This window comes from Pleurodeles waltl, chromosome 1_1 (genome assembly GCF_031143425.1).
Source record: "Pleurodeles waltl isolate 20211129_DDA chromosome 1_1, aPleWal1.hap1.20221129, whole genome shotgun sequence".
Classification (NCBI taxonomy): domain Eukaryota; kingdom Metazoa; phylum Chordata; class Amphibia; order Caudata; family Salamandridae; genus Pleurodeles; species Pleurodeles waltl.
The window spans coordinates 131,896,496-131,921,734 of NC_090436.1; the positions used below are offsets into that span (position 1 = coordinate 131,896,496).

Consider the following 25,239-nt stretch of genomic DNA (forward strand, 5'->3'; position numbering starts at 1 on the left):
TTCTTGATAGTAATCCTGTAAGGGAACAAGATTCAAGAAACCTGCACAAGAATGTCCCCACTTACAAGGAGGGGGATGACATTAACAAGTGGTTTGCTGCACTTGAGAGGGCCTGTGTGGTACAGTTGGTCCCTCAAAGGCAGTGGGCTGTTATCTTGTGGTTATCTTTCACTGGAAAGGGTAGGTATAGGTTCCTTACTGTCAGAGAAAGTGATGCCAACAACTACAAAGTTTTGAAAGATGCACACTTAGATGGATTTGGCTTAACCACTGAACAATACAGGATAAAGTTCAGAGATACCAGAAAAGAATCATCTAAGACTGGACAGACTTTGTAGACTGTTCAGTAAAGGCCTTAGAGGGATGGTTACATGGCAGTAAGGTGACTGACTATGAAAGCCTATATAACCTTATTCTGAGAGAGCATATTTTGAATAAGTGTGTGTCTGATTTGTTACATCAGTACTTAGTAGACTCAGATCTGATCACTCCCCAAGAATTGGGAAAGAAGGCATACAAATGGGTCAGACCAAGAGTGAACAGAAATGTTCATACAGGTGGTGACAAGGATGGCAAGAAGAAGGATGGTAAGTCTTCTGACAAGGATGGGGACAAAGATAAAAAGCATTCTGAGTCTTCATGAGGCCCACAAAAATCCTCTGAGGGAGTTGGGTCCAAATCCTCTTCTAACAATCAAAATAAGCCGTGGTGTTATTTATGTAAGAGTAAAGGCCATTGGGCAAGTGATTCCACCTGCCCAAAGAAAAACACCAAGGCTCCCACTACCACAACCCCAACTGCGTCCTCTAGTGCCCCTAGTAATAGCAGTGGTGGTTGGAAGTCTACTACAAATAGCCAATCAAAGGGTGTAGCTGGGCTCACCATTGGTAATGTAGTTGAGGTTGGTCTTGTTAGGGAGACCACAGAGGCTGTTTTAGTCTCTGATGGTGGTATTGACTTTGCCACCTTGGTTGCTTGTCCCCTTAATAAGGGTAAGTACAAGCAACTTCCCCTAAAAAATGGTGTTGAGGTTGAGGCCTACAGGGATACAGGAGCCAGTGTCACTAAGGTGATTGAGAAACTTGTTCACCCTGATCAAAGTACCTTTATTTTTAGTAACCCTGAGTATTGTGATTCTTATGATATAGTGCTATATGATATAAGTGGTATAGTAGGAGCTTTGCATGTCTCCTAGTTCAGCCTAAGCTGGTCTGCTATAGCTATAAGCTGCTAGAACACTACTAATCTACTAATAAGGGGTAACTGGACCTGGCACAAGATGTAATTACCATCAGGTACCCACTATAAGCCAGGCCAGCCTCATACAACTACGCCCTCTAGGGGCTAAATATATGGTTCTACTGCAATACTCTAATTTATCCAGTATTGGATCTTTCATAAATTCACATGCTTGAATCATCCCGTCGTCGAAGTGGGAGTCCCACGGTACATAAAATAGCAATAAATAATAAAATTAAAAAATGTGCCATAGGCTATAATGGAGCCAGCACTTGCTCACATAGCCTATCCATGTCCTTTTGTGAAAGGACCCAAACCTGCCTGCTGTCCAATCAGGCACCAGCACCCTCTAGAACCTTCTCCAGAGAAGCTCCCTTCCTCAGATTTTCTACCGCACGTCGTGTGAAGGGAGTCTCCCTGAGCTCTGCTCAGTTTTTCTTCTACTTCAGAATTTTTTCTCTCAAAAGAGTTGAAAATATGTCAGATTCTTCTAGGAAAGGCCTTTTCCGCCCTTGCAAGACCTGTGGGAAGAAAAGGCTCCATGTGGATGACCCACATAAAGACTGTTTGTATTGTCTCTACCCACAACATCAGGTTAAGGACTGCAAAATATGTTGCACCTGCTCCACAAAGACCCTCCGAGACCATGAGGGCAGGCTCCTGACATGGTTACAGGCCAAATCCTGTACTTCAGGTGAGGAGAGTGGGTCAGAGAGGCCACACAAAAGGTCCAGATCTGAGGACCTAGGCCACACAGAAAAATCCAGGAAGAGGCAGAAATCACATCATGGGAAGGGCTTACAGACTTCAGTCTCCTCTGAGCCTTCCTCTCCTCTTCAAAAGAAGGAGTCCTACCGTCTATCTCCTTCCTCAGAGCCTTCCACTTCTGGAAAAATGACTCTAAAAATTAGATCGATGACGACAACACCGTCGACGACCGTGACGACGACGATGGTACCAACAACTACCGTCTCCACTACATCGTCGACGAGACCGTCGTCAGCGTCGACGACCTTAACATCGACGGTAAAGGATCCGATCCCCTCTATCAAGACTCCATCGACGAGTACAGTAAAAGCATCGTCGGTTGCAACACCGTCGACGACTGCCCCGTCGACTATAACGTCAGCGACGCCATTGTCATTGGCGCTTTCGCCATCGATGGGGACACAGTCAAAGAAGCTACCGTCGACGACACTACCGTCGACGACACTACCGTCGGCGAGACCATCGTCGGCGAGACCATCGCCGGCGAGACCATCGTCGGCGACACCACCGTCGACGAGACCACCGTTGACGGAAAAATCTGTACCATCCACGGCTGCATCAACTTTCACGCCATCGACAGCAGTGGTGCCTAGTAGACAGGTTGAGGCCACTTCTACCTCTTCCAGGTCTCCAGATCTCCGAGCCATGGTCAGGATCAGATCTCTACCTGCACAGGACATTTATCCAACCGACACATCTCCAAACAAGGTGTCGGCTTTACTACCCAGTCATCTTCTTGACTGGGAGGAATCGGACAAAGGTCCTTTCGGAGATGCACATAGCCACTCGCAGCTCCATGTCAAATACCAAGATGAGGATGAAGAAGATGAGTATGAACAATATCAACCATACTACTCTCATCAGGAGCAATACTACGAAACACGAGAGCCTCAACACAGAGATACCGTACAAATGCCTTCCTCCTTAATCCAGGATTTACAATCCATGCTTCAGGATTATAGGAGAAGGTTCCCAGCGGAAGATCAACCACCAGCGCCGGTCTCTCCGGTGACACCAGTTAATGCTCCTCTTCCTCCAGCTACTCCAAGATTGACATCACACTCGGTGTTAGCTGCACCCCCCAGAGATGAAGGTTCCACTTCAGGGGAAGAGGAACAAGAAGAAGGAGAAATTTCCACTCCACAACATCCTACCGAGGAATGGGATGATTACTTGGCCCCCACTCCTTCTCCACCACCTCCTCGCCCCTCTGATTCTCCGCCCGAGGACATAGGTGGTTTCCATAATCTTATGGACAGAGCCGCAGTACGTTTCCACCTTCCAACATCTGTCTCCCAATCGGAATGTTTCCTACATGATTTCAAGGAGCAATCACGGAAGTCGGTACGGTCCCTTCCGATTATTGATTTCATATGGAGCGAGGGCACAAAGATTATGCGAAATCCAGCTACGGTTCCTCCAGTTCCATAAAAACTGGATAAAAAATACAAGGCAACCCAAGATTCTCCGGCATGCCTTACTGGCCATCCAAAGCCTGACTCAGTCATCTCACAGGCTGCTCAAAGACGCTCCAAAAATCCATCAACGCCTATCTCTACTCCTCCAGACAAGGAAGGTCGCAGACTGGACAATATAGGCAAGAGATTCTCCTCCATGTCTGCAATCACTGTCAGGGCAGCAAATTCGTTAGCGATTTTAGGCCGATATGACCGCCAAATGTGGTCCGACATGCAACCTTTCCTGGACCTCATCCCGGAAAATAAACAAGCAGAGGCACGAAAGATCCTACAGGAAGGTGAGCGTACGTCGGAAGAAATTATCGACTGCACTCTTGACATAGCCTCTACTGGTTTCCGCCAACTAGCGGGTGCCGCTGTCTTACGACGACAAGGTTGGCTCAAGGCCACATCTTTTAGACCAGAAGTGCAGTCCCGAATCCTAGACATGCCTTACGATGGGGAATCTTTATTTGGCAAACATGTGGATGACGCACTTCAAGCCATTAAGACGGACACAGACACCGCCAAGTCCCTGGGTACCCTGGAGTACCGGAAGCAGCCCTTTCGAGGGGCTAGAGGAAGAGGTTTCACCTCATTTCGAGGTTCCTTCCATAGACAATACCAGCAATCCCAGTACAGGCCTTCATACCACCAGTAGTACAGGCAATCATCGACTGCCTCCTATACCAGACCAGGAGGTAAACGAAGGCAGGGTTCGCAATCCAGAGATCAACCCAGAAAACAATGATCTTCTACAGGCACCGGCTATGCTCCCCCAATGCCCACAACATCAGCAAATAGGAGCAAACATTTCCAACTTCATCCAAGAGTGGAAGAAAATAACATCAGACAAATCGGTGCTGGATATAGTGACAAGAGGTCATACCCTGGAATTCACACAAAAGCCACTGCTTCCCCCACCAACATCAGGCAGGTCTCTCCATCTTCGTCTGCTTCAAGCGGAAGTCTTCAGCCTTCTGGCCAAAGGGGCTATAGAGACAGTTCCTCTGCAACAACGGGGTCTCGGATTCTACTCCCAGTTTTTCCTCATAAGGAAGTAGTCAGGAGAGTGGCGTCCTATACTAGACCTCAGGAAACTCAACAAGTTCCTTCGGAAACAATCCTTCAGAATGATCACACTGTCAGATATCTTGCACCTCTTGAATCCTGGAGATTTTATGACAACTCTAGATCTCCAGGACGCCTACTTCCACATTCCAATACACCAAAAGCATAGCAAATATCTCCGTTTTACAGTAGCCGGTGCCCATTATCAGTTCAGAGTCCTACCATTTGGCCTCAGATCAGCTCCGAGAATCTTCACAAAATGCCTTGCCCCAGTCGCAGCCTCCCTCAGAAGCAAGGGTTTCCAGGTGTTCCCATACCTGGACGACTGGCTCATAAAAGCTCCGTCATCTCTACTAGCCTCCAAAGCCACAAACGCCTGCCTAAAACTATTCAACAGTTTGGGTCTAACAGTGAACCTACAGAAGTCAGTCGTGCTTCCTGCACGCAGGAGAGTTTTCCTTGGAGCAGAATTAGACACTATCCAAAACAAGGCATATCTTACCCTAGCAAGGCAGCAGAAGCTGACCCAATTGGCTGTCACAATCTCCGCAAGAAAGTTTGTTTCAGTACGACTATTCAAATCGCTTCTGGGCATGATTTCCTCAGCCATAGTCCTAGTACGGCTAGCAAGACTCAAAATGAGGCCGCTGCAAGAAGAACTGCAACTTCAATGGACCCAGTCGCAAGGATCCTTCGACGACTTAATAACTATCACACCAAAGATTCGGCAGGCGTTAGAATGGTGGTCTCACATCAACCACCTCTCCCACGGTCTAACTTTTCTGGCACCAATAACAGATTTCGTCATCACCACGGACGCCTCCTTGGAAGGATGGGGAGGCCACTTACAGGACATGCGCATTCAAGGCAGATGGTCCAAGCTCCAAAAAGAGATGCACATAAACCTGTTGGAGCTGAAGGCGATTCATGTCACGCTCAAAGCTTTTCTGCCACGCATCGCAGGATCATCAGTCTTAGTAAGAACAGACAACACAACAAGCATGTTCTACATCAACAAGCAGGGAGGAACAAGATCCCTCTCCCTCTCAAGAGAAGCTCAGTCTCTCTGGAACTGGCTCACACTGAACAACGTCCGCCTCAGGGCAGAGCACCTGGCTGGGGTCAACAATGCTCTAGCGGACTCTCTCAGCAGGACAGACGACAACTGTCACGAGTGGGAACTCAACCAGACCATACTCAAGGACATCTTCCAACGATGGGGTCGGCCGATCCTAGACTTGCTCGCCACCAATCTGAATGCCAAATGCCAGTTTTACGCCAGTCGATACCCACTCCCGGGGCCGTGGGGAAATGCTCTTTTGATAAGATGGTCCGGGATCTTTGCATACGCTTTTCCCCCCATTCCACTGATTCCCAGGCTCCTCAGGAAAATAAAGTCCGAATGCTGCAAGATCATTCTCATAGCCCCCAAGTGGCTGAGGCAGTACTGGTACACGGAGCTCCTCCTCCGGTCAGTAGCCAATCCAGTCCGCCTCCCTTGCAACCACAATCTTCTAACGAAGAATCAGGGTCTCATCTTACATCCCGACCCAACTTCACTACACATGCATGCTTGGCTCCTGAGTACAGAGAGTTCCAAGATATGAACATCGATCAAGAATGTAGGCTCATATTATCTAAGGCACGAGCAGAGAGCACGAACAAGACATACAAACTAAAATGGAAGAGATTCTGTGTTTGGTGCTCTCAGAACAATTTTCACCCATTTCAGATTAATCCTGAGCAAATTCTTTCTTACCTGCTCTCCCTCTCCAAAGCTGGTCTTTCCCATGCATCAGTCAAGATTCACCTAGCAGCTATAGCCTCTTACAGACGATCGGCTGACATGCCGTCTATCGGCTCAACCAGACTCATCAAACAGTTTATGAAAGGGCTGTTCCGCACCTTTCCTCCGGTACGCTTACCTCCGCCAGAGTGGCACCTTAATATTGTTCTTTCCCAACTCATGAAAGCTCCTTTTGAGCCCATTCATAGGGCGGAACTCAAGTACATCACCTGGAAAGTGTCAACCTTGCTCGCTCTCACCTCTACCAGGAGAGTCAGTGATATACAGGCGTTCAGTACTAAAGAACCCTTTTTAGTTTTCTCTGAGGACTTCGTTATGCTCCGAACCAATCCCAAATATATTCCCAAAGTTCCATCTTCGTTCCACCTCAATGAACCTGTTATTCTACGAACCTTTTTTCCAAACCCTACTACGATAGCAGAGAGAACTCTCCACTCTTTGGACATCAAACAATGCCTAAAATTTTACCTGCAAAGTACTAAACACATCAGAAAATCAGACCAACTCCTAGTATCTTATTCTCTGGGACGTCAGGGAACAGGAGTAACCAAGGCCACTATAGCCCGATGGATTTCTTCAACAATCCAATTTTGTCACACCAAGGCAGGAAAACCCTTGACTAGGCGCCCGAGAGCCCACTCCACAAGAGCAGTCTCCACATCGGCTGCTTTGTTTCAAGGTATTGCCCTTGATAAAATTTGCCAGGCTACGACATGGAAAACTACGCACTCCTTTACGCAGCACTATTGTCTGGAGTCATCACAAAGAACAGACTCTCTAGTAGGACAAGCTGTGCTACGCCATCTCTTTCATTAAGGTGAGACCTTTCCTTAGTTATAGTCATATGGTTTGAGATGCAAATAACCAAGTTTCTATTATGCTTCCATGTGAATATGTAAGGTGTATGTATGTATTTATGGATGTGTGTATATATATATACATATATATATATGTATATATATATATATATATATTTATATCGGTATTTACAGCATGAAATTTACTATACATATACACGTACTTAAAGTATCTGTATTCTTTCGTAACTCACGTTCAGAAATGTATGAGTTTACTATGATTATTATTATTATTATTTATATTTGAGATAGAGGGTCTTCATGCTCGCACCCTCCACCCACGCTGGATACAATGTTTATCAACCATACTGCTGTCTATTCAGATTCAAGCATGTGAATTTATGAAAGATCCAATACTGGATAAGAAAACAAGTTACTTACCTGTAACTACAGTTATCCAGTATTGGTATCTTTCATAAATTCACATGCGACCCACCCTCCTCCCCTTTGATGCTCGCATTTCCTCTCAGGTTTTAATTTTTTCACTCTCGTGCTGGAAAATCTGAGGAAGGGAGCTTCTCTGGAGAAGGTTCTAGAGGGTGCTGGTGCCTGATTGGACAGCAGGCAGGTTTGGGTCCTTTCACAAAAGGACCTGGATAGGCTATGTGAGCAAGTGCTGGCTCCATTATAGCCTATGGCAAAAAAAAATTATTTATTATTTATTGCTATTTTATGTCCCGTGGGACTCCCACTTCGACGACGGGGATGATTCAAGCATGTGAATTTATGAAAGATACCAATACTGGATAACTGTAGTTACAGGTAAGTAACTTGTTTTCTTTCTTTTCATGTGGTTATGCCCTCTATGGGCTAACTATATTGTCACATGACCATGTTTCTTACAAATGTTATTTTCATTGTGGAGTTCACAAGGGGCTGTTCTGAGCATTACAGTCTATTGCCAAACGTTTATTTCTGATAAAGATTTTTATTGGGGTTATATAATAATTGTATATGTTTTATTATTCTCTCCTTATTGCAATTATAACCATGATTGAGGCCAACTTAACCCCTTCTGTGCCCAGGACATAATGGTTACGTCCTGAGGCACAGTGCTCGTGTGCCCAGGATGTAACCATTACGTCCTGTGCACAGAGCCCAAAGGGAGCGCTAGCGCTCCCTCTGTGGGGTCCCCCCCAAGGCAGGGATGGAAGGGGAAGACCTTCCCCTTCCACCCCGACCCCCCGCCGTGACGCCAGCGCGCAATTGCGCGCTGATGGTCACAGAGGCCTACTCCCATGCGATCGGAAGAGAAATTCAAAGCATTTCTCTTCCGATCACGTGGGGAGGCCAGAGAGGCTTCAAAGGGAAGGAAAGGAATTCCCTTCCCATTGAAGTCTCTCTCTGCATTTCAAAAGCCGGATTGTAAAGCAATCTGGCTTTTGAAACGCCCACTAGACACCAGGGATTTATTTTTTTAATGAAACTGGCATGAGGGGAGTGACCCCTTGGGCAAGGGTCGCTCCCAGGGGGGGCATTTTTTTTAAGGCCTTTTCGAAACCTCTAGGCGCCAGGGATTTTTTTTTTTCTTTTGTTTTGTTTTTGTTTTATTTTCGTTCTTAGAGGTGGGGAGCGACCCCTTAGGCAAGGGTCGCTCCCATAGGGGGGAAATTATATTTAGGCCATTTCTGCCCCCCTCGGGGGGCAGATCAGCCTATTTTAATTAGGCCGATCTGCCGCCAAGCGGGGCAGAAACCACTAGGCACCGGGGATTTTTTTTTTGTTTTTGTTGTTTTACAGATGGGGATCGACCCCTTTCGCTCCCCTGGAGGGGCAAATTGTATTTAGGTCATTTTTGCCCACTTTGGGGGCAGGTCGGACGATTTTAGGTCAATCTGCCCCCAAGGGGGGCAGAAACCACTAGGCACCAGGGACTCTGCCTATTTTTATGAAGCCAATCTGCCCCCAAGGGGGACAAAAACCACTAGACACCAGGGAGGTTTTTTTTTATCTGTGAATTTCACGCAAGGGGAGCGACCCCTTAGGCAAGGGTCGTTTCCCTGGGGGGCAAATTTATTTTAGGCCATTTCTGCCCCCTTGGGGGGCAGATCAGCCTATTTTAATTAGGCCGATCTGCCGCCAAGCGGGGCAGAAACCACTAGGCACCGGGGATTATTTTTTTTTTTTTTTTGTTTTACAGATGGGGATCGACCCCTTTCGCTCCCCTGGAGGGGCAAATTGTATTTAGGTCATTTTTGCCCACTTTGGGGGCAGGTCGGACGATTTTAGGTCAATCTGCCCCCAAGGGGGGCAGAAACCACTAGGCACCAGGGACTCTGTAGGCAAGGGTCGCTCCCCAGGGGGGTGGGGGGCAAATTTATTTAAGGCCATTTCTGCCCCCCCCGGTGGCAGATCGGCCTATTGTTATAAGGCCGATCTGCCCCTAGGGGGGGCAGAAACCTCTAGGCGCCGGGCAATTTTTTTTTTGTGTGTTTTTTTTTGTTTGTTTGTTTTTTAGAGATGGGGAGCGACCCATTAGGCAAGGGTCGCTCTCCTGGAGGGCAAATTGTATTTAGACCATTTCTTCCCCCCTCGGGGCAGATCAACCGATTTTAGGTCAATCTGCCCCCAAGGGGGGCAGAAACCACTAGGCTCCGGAGATCTTTTCTTTTGCGCCAATGTCACACAAGGGGAGTGACCCCGTAGGCAAGGGTCGCTCCCCGGGGGGGTGGGGGAGGCAGGGGCGCAAATTTATTTTAGGCCATTTCTGCCCCGGCCTATTGTTATTAGGACGATCTGCCCCCGGGGGGGGCAGAAACCTCTAGGCGCCAGGGCTAAAATAAAATTGTTTTTTTTTTTGTTTGTTTGGTTTTTTAGAGATGAGGAGCGACCCATTAGGCAAGGGTCGCTCCCCTGGGGGGGAAATTGTATTTAGACCATCGGCCGATTTTAGGTCAATCTGCCCCCAAGGGGGGCAGAAACCACTAGGCACCGGGGATCTTTTTTTTGGCGCCAATATCACGCAGGGGGAGTGACCCCGTAGGCAAGGGTCACTCCCCAGGGGGGTTGGGGGGGGGATAAATTTATTTTAGGCCATTTCTGCCCCCCCTGGGGCCGGCTGAGCTATAGGCCAAAATCCACAGGTAGGCACTTTGCAAAACACACCTCTGTTTTCTGTGAAAAAATGTGATGTGTCCACGTTGTATTTTGGGCCATTTCCTTTCGTGGGCGCTAGGCCTACCCACACAAGTGAGGTACCATTTTTATCGGGTGACTTGGGGGAACGCTGGATGGAAGGAAATTTGTGGCTCCTCTCGGATTCCAGAACGTTCTGTCACCGAAATGAGAGGAAAAAGTGTTTTTTGGGTCACATTTTGAGGTTTGCAAAGGATTCTGGGTAACAGAACCTGGTCCGATCCCCACAAGTCACCCCATCTTGGATTCCCCTAGGTGTCTAGTTTTAAAAATGCTCTGGTTTGCTGGGTTTCCCCAGGTGCCGACTGAGCTAGAGGCCAAAATCCACAGGTAGGCACTTTGCAAAAACACCTGTTTTCTGTGAAAAAATGTGATGTGTCCACGTTGTGTTTTGGGCCATTTCATTTCGTGGGCGCTAGGCCTACCCACACAAGTGAGGTACCATTTTTATTGGGAGACTTGGGGGAAAACAGAATAGCAAAACAAGTGTTATTGCCCCTTGTCTTTCTCTACATTTTTTCCTTCCAAATGTAAGGCAGTGTGTAAAAAAGACGTCTATTTGAGAAATGCCCTGTAATTCACATGCTAGTATGGGCACCCCGGAATTAAGAGATGTGCAAATAACCACTGCTTCTCAACACCTTCTCTTGTGGCCATTTTGGAAATACAAAGGTTTTCTTGATACCTATTTTTCACTTTTCATATTTCAGCAAATTCATTGTTGTATACTCGGTATACAATAAAAACCCATTGCAAGGTGCAGCTCTTTTATTGGCTCTGGGTACCTAGAGTTCTTGATGAACCTACAAGCCCTCTATATTCCAGCAACCAGAAGAGTCCAGCTGACGTAACGGTATATTGCTTTCAAAATCCTGACATCGCAGGAAAAAGTTACAGAGTAAAACGTGGAGATAAATGGCTGTTTTGTTCACCTCAATTTCAATATTTTTTTATTTCAGCTGGTATTTTCTGTAGGAAACACTTGTAGGATCTACACAAATGACCCCTTGCTGAATTCAGAATTTTGTCTACTTTTCAGAAATGTTTAGCTTTCTGGGCTCCAGCACTGGTTTCTCACCCATTTTGGTCGCTAACTGGAAGGAGGCTGAAAGCACAAAAAATAGTAAAAATGGGGTATGTCCCAGTATAATGTCAAAATTGTATTGAAAAATTGGGTTTTCCAATTCAAGTCTGCCTGTTCCTGAAAGCTGGGAAGATGGTGATCTTGCCACCACAAACCCTTTGTTGGTGCCTGTGACGGGGTCTTTTATCCCGAGTCGAGGGGATATTGGAAGAAGGTGACAGACGTGGCACTTAAGGGTGTAGTACGTTTATTTTCTTGTTCGTTGGGATTGTAGCACTAGCTTTTCCGCCAAACTGTTATATTCCAAGTCCAAAACTAATATAAATCCCTTTTCTTTTCAGGGTTCCTTGGTGTTCCCGGGACGGCCTGGTCCGGTTCGGAGGGAGAGGTCTTGTTCACCCGGCTCTCATGGCCCCAGGATTTCCCAAAACAAAGAAGGAGAAAGGAACAGGTAAGTGGGGAAAATTATTTATATACGGTTAATTGGGGTTAGTAAGGAGTGAGAGGGGGGGGTTCTGTGGAGGTGGAGGAATGTGGGGTTACTTTTCTCTTGTGACTTCCTTTCGTTGTTCCCTTTCTGTGACCCCCTTACAGTTTTATTCACTGGTCTGGGTACGGTCCTGGTGTGGTTATTCTTCAGTTAACTGTGGTCCTGTTCAAATTGGCTCCCCTTCCCTACACGACCTCAGCCCTCCCTTCTTAGCCCCCTTAAGCCCAGCCAACCACCCAGAACCCCAGTCCCAGCCCCGGTACGCTCGTACCTGACTTGGCCACGCCCCTCCAGGGACGCGGCCGGCTTGTAGGGGATCTCCCGACTTCGTCTCGGCAGGGGCGGGAGGCGCCCAAGGGTTTCCGCTCTCCGTCCGTTGTTCCTCGTCCACGGCGGGGTTTCCCTTCTCTCTTGGCGGTCCGTGGCGTTCGTCTCCCCGGCTCTCCCTGACGTCGGCGTCTCTCTCTGGGTCGCGCGGCGCTTCTCTTCCGTCGGCCGTCCTTCCTGTTTTTGTCTGACGGATGACGTTGGACGTCATCACGTCAGGAATCCCTCGGGTGCCCCCGGGGTATCCCCCGGCGGTCGTTCGCTCCGACAAAGAACCGGCGTCCGGAGGCGCCCGGTTACACATCCCCTCACATGAATGGGGCTGATCGAGCCCCACCAGATCCGAAAACCGGGACAAATAGTCCGCCTGACCCATAAGGTCACCAGGGAGGTGGCAAACCTGGAAGGAGAAAGGTTGGAGTTCTATGAACCATCTCAATATACGATTGTTGGTATTCTTGTATCTTGAGAGCCACGTAAGGGGTGCATGGTCCGTATACAGTAGGAAAGGTCTGCCCAAAAGATAGTATTGGAGACTTTCGATAGCCCACTTAATGGCAAGACATTCCCGCTCTATAATGGGGTATCTTTGCTCCCTGGGAAATAGCTTACGGCTAATAAAGACGACGGGATGGCTCACTCCGTCTTCATCCTTTTGAAAAAGAACGGCCCCTACCCCCACATCGGAGGCATCCGTTTGGAGATGAAAGGGTTTGTCAAACTCAGGACATTTCAATATCGGTTGAGTGGTGAGACACCTTTGCAAGGTATGATAACTATGAAGTTGAGTCGGGTCTAGTTGTGGGATGTTGTTGGGCTGTCCTTTTCTTAAAAGATTGGTTAGGGGGGCAGCCAAACTGGAATAGTGGGGAATGAACCTTCGATAGTACCCCACTAGACCTAAAAAGGAACGAACTCCCTTCTTCGTGGTGGGAGCTTTGGTGTGTAGGATGGCTTCGATTTTATTCTTTTGGGGTCGAAGTATACCGTTGCCAATGTGATAACCCAGGTAGGAGATCTCACTAAAAGCCAGTCGGCTCTTGGCGGGGTTGGCTGTCAGTCCAGCCTTCCCTAAAGCCGAGAAGATGTGGTCTATGTGGACCACATGGTCTTCCCAGGTCTCACTGAAAATAACGATGTCATCCAGATAGGCCGCCGCGTATCTGGTATGAGGTCGTAATATGGTGTCAATGAGACGTTGGAAGGTGGCGGGGCGCCATGTAACCCGAAAGGGAGAACCTTAAACTTATACAATCCGGAGGGAGTAGCGAAAGCCGTCTTTTCCTTGTCTTCGGGACCCAACGGGATCTGCCAATATCCCTTGGTCAAGTCAAGGGTAGACATGTATTTCGCTTTCCCCAATCTTTCTAAGAGCTCGTCTATCCTTGGAAGGGGATATGTGTCAAATTGTGATATGGAATTGACCTGTCTAAAGTCAATACAAAAACGTATAGACCCATCAGGTTTGGGCACCAATACCACGGGCGAACACCAGGGGCTGTGGGAAGGTTCTATGATGTCTAGATCTAACATCTTCTCCATTTCGTTTTCTACGAGGGTTTTCCTAGCTTCAGGGATACGATAAGGTTTTAGTCGTACGGTCTTCCCAGGTGGTGTGAGGATTTGATGATGTACCAATCGTGTCCTACCGGGTATCGAGGAGAACACCCGAACGTGTTTATCGAAGAGATTCTTCAATTGTCTATTTTGTTGAATCGAGATCTCTGTATTAATGATAGGAACCTCCCTCTCGCCAGGGGGATCAGTGGGGCACCACCCTATCTCTAGTTCCTTAACGGTATTAACTAGGCAGCCGTGCCTTGGGTCGTTCGGAGGTTCTTCCCATCTTTTTAATAAGTTAACATGGAAGATCTGTGACCTAGGGGGAGTATCGTTAAGCTGAATTTTATAAGTTACGGGGGTTACTAGTCCTGTTACGGTGTAGGGTCCCTGCCACTTGGCCAACAATTTGTTGTCTGAACTGGGAAGAAGAACTAGCACTTTATCTCCTAGGAAAAAGGACCTCAATTGGGTATTCCGATCATAATTCCTTTTCTGCTTGTCTTGGGCCCTCTCCATGTGTTCCCTTACGCTTTCCCATACTGTATGCAGGTGGGTTTTTAACTCACGGGCGTATTTTAGAATGTTTTTTTCCCCGTCTTCTTCTTCCCACATCTCAGCGGCCATATCTAGTAGGGTCCGTGGTTGTCGCCCAAACAACAGCTCAAACGGACTATGGCCCGTAGAGGCTTGTTCGTGTGTCCTGATTGCGTATAATACTAAGGGGAGTTTCCTATCCCAGTCCTTACCTGTCTCCGAGATAGCTTTCTTTAGTAGTGTTTTGAGGGTACGGTTGTATCTCTCCACCAAACCATCGGTTTGTGGATGATAGACCGACGTCCGTAACTGTTTAATCCCCAATAGCTGACATATTTGTGTCATCAGGTTGGACATAAATTGGGTACCTTGGTCCGTTAGGATTTCTCGAGGAAACCCAATTCGGGAAAAGAACCCTATCATGGCGTGTGCAACACTCTTGGTGTTAATACTAGAGAGGGGAATAGCCTCAGGGTATCTCGTGGCGTAATCCACTAATACCAATATATAACGATAGCCTCTCGACGAGGGCAGAAGAGGGCCAACGAGGTCCATCCCACTTCTGACACCACTGTGACGGGGTCTTTTATCCCGAGTCGAGGGGATATTGGAAGAAGGTGACAGACGCGGCACTTAAGGGTGTAGTACGTTTATTTTCTTGTTCGTTGGGATTGTAGCACTAGCTTTTCCGCCAAACTGTTATATTCCAAGTCCAAAACTAATATAAATCCCTTTTCTTTTCAGGGTTCCTTGGTGTTCCCGGGACGGCCTGGTCCGGTTCGGAGGGAGAGGTCTTGTTCACCCGGCTCTCATGGCCCCAGGATTTCCCAAAACAAAGAAGGAGAAAGGAACAGGTAAGTGGGGAAAATTATTTATATACGGTTAATTGGGGTTAGTAAGGAGTGAGAGGGGGGGGTTCTGTGGAGGTGGAGGAATGTGGGGTTACTTTTCTCTTGTGACTTCCTTTCGTTGTGCCCTTTCTGTGACCCCCTTACAGTTTTATTCACTGGTCTGGGTACGGTCCTGGTGTGGTTATTCTTCAGTTAACTGTGGTCCTGTTCAAATTGGCTCCCCTTCCCTACACGACCTCAGCCCTCCCTTCTTAGCCCCCTTAAACCCAGCCAACCACCCAGAACCCCAGTCCCAGCCCCGGTACGCTCGTACCTGACTTGGCCACGCCCCTCCAGGGACGCGGCCGGCTTGTAGGGGATCTCCCGACTTCGTCTCGGCAGGGGCGGGAGGCGCCCAAAGGTTTCCGCTCTCCGTCCGTTGTTCCTCGTCCACGGCGGGGTTTCCCTTCTCTCTTGGCGGTCCGTGGCATTCGTCTCCCCGGCACTCCCTGACGTCGGCGTCTATCTCTGGGTCGCGCGGCGCTTCTCTTCCGTCGGCCGTCCTTCCTGTTTTTGTCTGACGGATGACGTTGGACGTCATCACGTCAGGAATCCCTCGGGTGCCCCCGGGGTATCCCCCGGCGGTCGTTCGCTCCGACAAAGAACCGGCGTCCGGAGGCGCCCGGTTACAGTGCCATTTTCAGGGAAAAAACCACGAGCTGCCTTCTGCAGACCTTTTTTCCCATTTTTTTGAAAAAAACTAAATTATCACGGTATTTTGGCTAATTTCTTGGTCTCCTTCAGGGGAACCCACAAAGTCTGGGTACCTCTAGAATCACTAGGATGTTGGAAAAAAAGGACGCAAATTTGGCATGGGTAGCTTATGTGAACAAAAAGTTATGAGGGCCTAAGCGCGAACTGCCCCAAATAGCCAAAAAAGGCTCGGCACAGGAGGGGAAAAAGGCCTGGCAGCGCAGGGGTTAACATCCTTATTAGACTATGACTGTTTGAACATTCTTAATATGTTTGCATGACCCTTCAGGTTTATTTCTCTTGTTACTCCTCTGTGGCTGTCTTGTTTTGGGAATTGTGTTAGTCAGCCACCAACTCTGATGGTTGGGTGGTGAAGGAGATATTCTATTGGAATTAGCATGGCAGAGTTAGATTAGAATGCTAAATGGCAACATTTTCATTTTTGGCAGCAGATAGAGGAAGAAGATAAATGGAAGTGCTTTATTTATACGCAGGGTTACTGGAATTTGGCAGGAAAAGGCCAAATTATGAGGCAGTGTTGACCAATTTATGTGGCAAGAAAAGTACAGTTATGAATTTACCGTGCAGTAGCTCTAATTCAAGCAAATACGCGTTGCAAATGCTTGTTTTCAGGAAGAAGTGTTTCAGATTTTGAAATTTCATGGTACTGGTCATAGTTTTGTTATCACAGTTGCGCGGAAAACAGCAGTGAAACTGTTTTTTGTAAGCATCTGCAAATTTTTATGCACCGTAATGTTGAAGAATAATTTCCTACAAATTTTAGCATTTGAGGTGTTTCTTAGTTTCTTTGCAGTGCATCAGCGCACAATAAAGTTGCAGAATAATTCTCTGCAAACAATATTTTCTGTGTTGTTTTCCTGTACATTCAAACGCATGAGGTAGATTGTGAAGCTAAAACCCCTTGAAGAGCAAAACATCGCCACTGGGGTTATTTTGTATGAATGTCAATAAATACGTAACCCTCAGTTACGCGAATTACGTGGAAGTAACTCCAAATAGGCATAATTGTACTTGAAACATTTTTTTATTGTTTTTTTTTTTTTTTTATTCCGTGTTTTTACCCGTAAAATCACCAATTTAAGCAAGACAAACAACCTACAGCAGAATTCATCTGACCGAATAATCAAAACCCTGATAAGCTACAGTCTGGTGTACAGTCTGTACGCAAAAGTAACTTCATGCAATAATCATCGACATATTCCAGATGAAAAACGTTTACGGTTATTGTGTTTGTGTGGCCCACTCTGAATGACTTCATTGATTCTAGGCGCTTTTGCAAGCAGTGATGCTGAGTCTGGTGGCTCAGTGAACTAATGCATCCACTCCTAGAATTTGTATTTGACCTCATGGTCACAGGTTTGCATCCATGTAGATCGACTTAGCTTTTCATCCTTCAGAAATCGATAAAATAAGTACATTTGCACTGGGTAACGGTAAACATTTGTTATTAAGTGCCAACATGCCGCGTAGTGTGATGTATAAACGCATTATGACAGATAGGGATACTGTTGTAAGTGAGAGTGATCTATAGTGAACTCTGTGAATTAAATCATTTATTCACAAGTGGCCTGGATTACACCAGCAATGTTTTTCATGTTCTCTAGGTCCATTATCATTGGATAACAGCACATCACATCAACACTGTTGAGAGGCATCATTCTAAGGCATATCTAGATCATTGTCTAAGCGGAGTAGCTGTAGGAGAGTTTTACGTTTTGCCCTGGAGCTGACAGGCTGACATTTGTTGATATTTGGACAGAGACCATTTCATAGCGGTGGTCTAGCGACAGAGAAGCACCTGCCTCCTGTGAGCTCAGAGACCTCGAGGAGGCTGCTCGGTCGGAATTGATTGGGCATGAAAACTGAGAGAATCTGTTGAAAGAGGGAGCAAAATAGAAGGAAACACATTGCTTTTTTTACGCATATTCGGGCTCGTGGCTCCTTTCCATTTTAAATCATTCGGCATATGGCAGCAATTAACACATATTCCTCTGTGAATTGTGATAGCCGTATGCAGTATGTTACACGGCATATATTAATTTCAAATACAAAGAAACGAAATAACTCTGACAACTACTACAGATGAAAGTATGTATTTGATGTTATTAATAGTACTCTACGCCGACAGGTGGCATAATGACTACTGCGCTGTATATTTCCAGAGCAATCCACTGGCTGCAACTATATTGTGCATTTGCAACATTGAGGGAGCGCTCTCTCCCCCTCCCTTTTCCTCGTCCCCCTCGATACCCTGGGAGCTATTTCTGGGCGGATGTACCCTTTTCTATGATGTCTGAGGGTTGTTCTTTGAATTGTCGTTATGCTTTAACATGCGCTTCTCTGAATAGTTGAAAACATGCAGTCATACGTAGTACAGCAAGCGTTGCCTAGTCATGTATACCTGCGGTCCCAAGGGGACTTCCGGTGGTACCCAGTTGTTTCTTACGTTCTTTATGCAAACTCAAAAAACACAAGTTAAAAAAAAAGTGTACTGGAAAATATGTAGGGCATTTTTGAAGTAGAAATTAAAACTTTACTATCGATAACTGAAATAATACCAACGCACAAAAATAAAAGTCACAATTACTTATGTGAGATTGGTGACTCAGACCGTTCACACCAAGTTGAAAACTTTGTCCAGGGCTACGCAGGGGTGTGGAAATACTCACAAGGGAAGGTCCACCTTTCTTCCAGCTAAGATCAAAACTCTAGAACATGATTCTAAAAGAGTCATGTTCTGTGGCAGTACCGTGGTTAGCCCAGTTTTTTGTTACCCAGAGATGGAACCCAGAGATGTTCAACAGCTACATATGCAGCCCATTCTGAATGGATCAACCAATGTGATGCAGCTTACACGGGTTGTTGTTGTTATGCTGGAGCAGTGAGTGATACTCAAAGTACGGCGCCTTTGACCTTTACATGCGCCCCCCAGGGCAGCAGTAGCACTAGGCTGCTGTTTACGCCACTCAACAGGCAATATTTCCTGCTCCACTTTAACTGCAAGAACACTCATTCTTTAAGAAATCTTGCTGCAAATGTCTACAAATATGATAAAGGTTCTTAAAAATTCAAGCAGTGTATTTCATTTACACGCAGAGCCATTTCATCTTAGTATATCAGATAATATCAGTAAATTGAGAACTATTTTTTTTAGAACAATAGATTGCAAACATAAATTCAGAAACATTTATTCTTACTGCCACCTTGATCACAATGCCAATAGTGAACTAAGAGGCAAGTTAGTAGTTATCTGCACTCTTTGAATGGCCTGATTTGCTATTGTACATGAACAACTTCATAGTTTATTGAATCAAACACAGGAGAAGAGTTTGCACAGCGCACATACCTAAGTCATGCACTGTGAGGTCCTCCTATGTACAATAATGAAGAAAAATAAGGGAACATGAAATAAAACAATTTCCTGTGATCACACAATTTGGCAAAGTGGGGAAGCTGGGATTAATGCCGGGTTTTCTGGTTTGACATTGTGCGATTCAGCCACTAGATCTATATGCTTTGCTGCCCCCTACACCCACCATAGCGCCACAACCCCTCCCCACCCAGAGCCCCCTCCTCCTTTTGATCGCAATGCTGCTGGCATCAATGCACCCTCTGTCGCACCACAGACCAAACTTTGTGGTCCCTGGGAAAATGTTTGCGAGTACCCATGTGCTAGAGCCTGGAGGAGAAAAGGACATTTGCAATCTGTGTCTGCACCCCAGGATAGTTCCGTAGTACAGAAAGGACTGTAGACACCTATGTAGCATCATCTACATTTTGAGTCTGCACACTGTGAATGTGTATGTATTTATGCATGGGGTCCTGATGTCATGCAAATGAGGAATGTTTTTGCCCTGCACCCGCTGAGGGCAACAAAGCCCTTGAGAGGTACACTAAAGCCTTCATTATGAGCAGCCCGGCTAATTTCCATGTGTGCAGGAACTGCTGTGATCACACAAACATGAGATTTGTGATAAATACCAGTAGGTGAAACTTGTTGACATTTACCAGGGGATTAATATCTAGTATTTATTGGAACATGGAGATTTTGGTTCATAAGTACCAAAAACTCCATTCTATTCAGAGCAGCATGAGATCAGAACAGCTGAAACTGAGTGTGAGCTCCACTATAGCAAACAGGTCCCCCTGAATCATGTCCCTCTTGGCTAAGATTATGCAAGCTACCTTCAGATGGAAACTCAGTTGTGACGGGCTAAGATAACACCTGCTCATCCACCTTCTGTTAAGTTGAGAGAGCGTGCCAGTTGACTCATAGATTGAAATATTGGGTGCCCCTGCCCTGCACCAAAACCTTGTTGCCTACAGACTCCAGCAACGAGAATCGGCACCGCTGTGTTTGTTGGCATACCACATTGAGGTTGTGTAGTTGTTTTTTTTTAACAGTGTTACCACAGACGGAGGGAGGAACACCTTAATGGCCAATGAATCGCCTGCAAGTCAAGAAAATTCATGTAACACCTCCATTATGTCTGGAGTCTGAGGCAGGCATCCTTATCGTTACCTCACCCAGGAGAGCCCATCAGCCTAAGGAGGAAGTGTGAGCCAAAAGTCTGATGATTGCTAGAACGGGACAAGGCAGTTTTCTGCAGGGCAGATGGTCTTACACCAGCTCCCACTGCAGAACGTTGGAGGTCTTGTGGAAGATCAGAATTTTGTCAAGAGGCTCCTCTATTTCTTAGCCCAACGGAAGCAGAGGCATTGAATTATTGCCACCATGTGTGCCATACAAGAAGAATAAGGGGCGAGAAAAGCACAACATCGTAAAACCTTGATAGCGGGAAGGCAATTCTGACACCATCTGACACACTGGATAATATCCTTAATGTTCAAGTTCAAGTTTATTATTAAATGCATAGTTAATTAAAACAAATACACCATACAAAAATACATAATTAATTTCATACTAATAAATACCATCTATTTCTGCCTCCTATGCTCCTTCATGATAAAACATAGTAAAGGCTCTGTGCACATGACCATAGCTATCAATCCATGATACATTTTAAAATAAAACAACTTTTGCTTGACTTTACTGACAGTCTACCCCCTAATCGTATACATGTTAAAATCCTGTCTTCCCATCATATTACTTTAAAATACAGATTTTTTTAAACATCGTCCTATCATGTTTATAAATACCATTTTCTAAAATCTCAGCCGTTTATAGTAAAGATAGTACGCAAAGGTGAGAGGTGAAAACACTATGCAAAGGACCATAGTCAACAACAATTCATCAAATTCCACATCTTATATCCAACAAAGATTGATAATATTAAAAAAATAAGCTTTACATAGTTGAGATGTAGAACTTAATTATCTAGACTAGCTAGAATTTTTCCTCTGATTTGAAACAAATAGTAACGGTAACATTTTAAAGTTCAGAAAAATTATATTTTTTGGCCTAGTTTCTAGATGCTTATGTTACGTCTGCCCCTCTACCCGAGCCCAAAATAACTTGGAGCCATATAATCATGATAGTGAGACGGCATCATCCATGCAAATAGACCATGTTAAACTACCACATTTCATATTAATGTTACTGCTGACCATTTAGTAATATCTTAGATGTCAAATGCAAGAATTTTGTTAGTCTGACATTCAAAATATTATCAGATGGTTTTAAAACAGGCAATCACCGCTTCTCTGCATGATCGTATACCTCTCTGATTAAAAGCACCCTTCAATAGGGTCCTACGCTCATTTAATAAACCACTACACAGACAAATCAGATGGATGATGGCTTCCACCCCACAACCAAGCAGCCTACACATGGGTTTAAATCAGTGCGTTCCCAGGGGACTGAGTGGGCACTACCTGAAATTAGGTCAAGTCGATGTTAAATAAATACATCTTTGTTGGCTTTTGACCACCTGGCCTCCAAATATGGATGATATTTTAGGGTTTTATACTCATTAATTAACATCCATGAATGCCATCTGCCTGCTAACTGATCCTTATCCATGAGTACTAATTTCCTCTTTACTGTACAATTTAAAACCTTTTTGAATGCATAATAGGAGAGACGTTCATCTCCCAAAGACCGTACATCCAGATCTTCCAGGCCTGATGCAAGTACTGCCTGGATTTGGATGTGGGGTTCAAACTTATCTCTTTCAAGAGTGCCTGACAAAGTTGATTCCCCCTTGTTACCTGTAAGTGCTTCCAGAGTTTAATGTTATATCCTTAATGTAAAACGGTTGCTGCACAGAAAGAATAGCTTTCAGAGCCCAGGTGTCCAGATTCAACCCTTTGAAAGACAGATGTCGAGTAAGCTGGAGGTGGGACTGGTAGTAATTGATAGAAAACACCAGGTTGACCAGCAGAGAAATTGTGTCCAGGTGGTGGTCTGACACCAGCTGTGAAGAGTCCTCCTTTATCAGCCAATTGTCAAGGGAAGAGAATACATGTATTCCCAACCTGAGGAGATGAGCAAGAATCATAGACATGATCTTTTTGAAGACCCAAAGGGCCTATGTAATACTAAAAGGCAGCACCTCAGATTGATGGTGAAAAGAGCCCACTACAAAACACAGAAACTGTGTGACTGCAGGACACAAACATGAGAATATGTATCCTGGAATTTCAACAACATCATCGAGTCCTCCAACTCGAAACTCAGCAAAACCTGGGCAAGAGAGCATACTGAACTTTTCATTGCAGAGGAGGAAGTTCAGCACTCAACGATTAAAAATAGGATGAAGACTCCGTCCTTCGTGGTGACCAAAAGAAGCAGTAATAGCACCTCTACTTTCCTGCCTCGAGAACAAGTTTGAAAGTCCTGTTCTTCAGAAGGACCAGCACTCCTCTGGAAAGACTCTACTGTTTTCTCAATGGAAAATTAAAGTGGCAGTGTGACCAAAAAAAGGGGAGAAGGAAGAAGACTGGTGTTGTATTTAGTGCCTACCTGTGACCCTGCTAGGACTTCTTAAGCCAGGAAAAAAATGTTGCAGCTGCTCAATCAGTTCAGAGGGCAGTTGCTACGAATATGATTGGGCCCTCAAATTGCTCAGAACTGTCTAGTATTGCTGATGAGGCAGGTGCAGTGAAGGAGAAAATCTTTGCAAATGAGATGTGGCACAGCTTTGTTTAAAGAAATGAGTACTTTCTCACCAAACAGCAGAACACAGTTAAATGGCAAGTTCACAAGTCTTGCCTGTTTGTCACCAGAAAAGACTGCACACATTTCTATGCATGGCACCTCATGATGACGTCAATATCCAGGGCACAAAGCTGCATAATTCATTGTATCAAGCACAGATCTCAAAGTTTGTGTGGCTGAATTTTGCCCATTTTGATTAACTGCATGAAGGGTCTGCATTTTTGTTAGGGTAGGCTTTTTTGTACTTGGTTTTAGGCTACTTTCTATAAGGAGTGTGTGTAGTGTGCCAACAAGGAGGTGTTGTGGGAGTAGTGCAGTTACAGGCTACTGGAGGAGAATACATTCTTACCTATCATATCAATGTGCTTGGTCTTCCAGTCAATAGTAGAGAAAAAAGCATTATGGTTTAGTTTGGACCAGGAGGCCTGCTCCACCAAACTTTCAAGTGAAGGGTGGCAGAAAGAATCATGGTGCCTTCAGGCGCAGGTCCGCCAGTAGCAACATGTAGCAACATGACATGCGGCTCACCCCTAAGATGTAAACAAAAGGGTCCAAAAGGGACTAAATTCAACTAAGACGAAGAAGCAGTGCGTAGTATCTCAGTCAGGAAGTAAACCTTAGACCAGAAGTGGCCTTTGCAGATCATTACCCTAAATGGACCCCCTAAATAGAAGGGCTGGAAGAAGACACTGTTTTAAGTTCAGAGGATATGTCCAGTTCACTGGTATTCTGTTTACTGATATAGAGACCTTTATCCATGTAGTGTAGGGGAACAAGGTAATCAGCTTCACTCTTGTTATCCTCGGTGTGAAACATCATGGAGGACATCAGAGTCTAAGCCAAAGATAGCCATTATAAGGGTAAACTTTTGAACCTGAAGTGTGGGCTTGCACAGAGGAGCGTCCTCAAACAACTGAGCCAGCAGGTGTGCCAGAATATTTGCAAGGTTAGATTTAAAGATCTTAAATGTGGCCTGAGTGAAAGCTGCTAATCCGTCCAAGTTATGGTACCAGAAACTCATGGCGCAGCTTCTTAATTACAACATGGGCTCCAAGAACCACATTGAAGGTGGAGTTGGGAAATGTATTTAGTGACTGTTGGATCTGTCCCTGGAATAAGAGCAACGTCTGGGCGAGAAAGGATCCTATTTGTGCTACTTTTTATGGGATGACTTTTCCTTAGAAAGCTTCCTCTAACTTATCTGATGAAGTAGACCTGAATTGAGAACAATGCAGTATGTTACAGGCCTGAGACATGCAGAGTTTGGCTTCCCTCTCCTTGATCACCTTTGAAGTGCATGAGGTCACATTTTCAAAGAAACCAGGGTCATGCCTGAGGCTTAGGCACCAAAGGCAGACATCTTAAGGATCTGAGATTGACATCTATATGAAGAAAGTACAGCATTGCCTGAAGTCTGGGATTGTGAAGTAGTGACATGACCCTAAAGACGTATACTACCAATGAACAATTTTGAATTTGTTCTCAGTAAAAATACCAAAGAGAAGCTTGAAATCTGTAATGAAAATTGTGAAAAATAGGAAACAGACATCAGTGCATAAATGGGTGCCTTAAATGCCTCTGTGTCATCTTGCCCAAGGATGCACTAGTCCAATTAGCCAGAGCTGCATGGCATCACCTGGGAGCACCAGGGAGTTATTTCAAGGGTTTCTGGAGGCTGTTGAGCAATAGGAGGTGATTCAAGAGGTGAGAAATTTGCAGATAAAAGCACTCTTGGGTATGAGGAGTTTTTTAACCTTTATATGACTAGAAAAGCGGAATTTTCCAGATCAGTTATAAATAGCACTGACTGATGGATTTAATGACAAGATTCCAACAGAGTACCTCAGAGAATCTGACTAGCAGTGGGTGGGGAGCTTCACTCCGCTGGTGGAGCTAACAGAGTTTTTGGCACTCCTCGCTCCGCTTGGCGCGCAGAGTTCGACCAGAAACTATGCTAGCCCCACTAGCGGAGTGGAGCTCACCACGTGCGCACTGCAAGCAGACAGACTGCGCTTGTCCTGTGTGGCCGATAACTGGGCTGCAGTGGGCACCCTTGGCAGCATGGAGCTGCTGTCAGTGCCAACTCCGGATCCTCCAGGCCTCCCTCTGTCAGCAGCCCAGGCAGGGGGCAGAGGGAGGCAGAGAGCCAGGCTATGGCAACGGAGACCCTGGAGTTGACCTGG

At 45.8% G+C, this 25,239-nt stretch overlaps 1 protein-coding gene across 1 annotated transcript in view; it reads right to left on the reverse strand.

Annotated features, from left to right (window-relative positions):
• Positions 1-25,239, reverse strand: part of LOXHD1 (lipoxygenase homology PLAT domains 1) — a 929,469-nt gene that overhangs the window by 287,787 nt on the left and 616,443 nt on the right. The window lies entirely within an intron of this gene.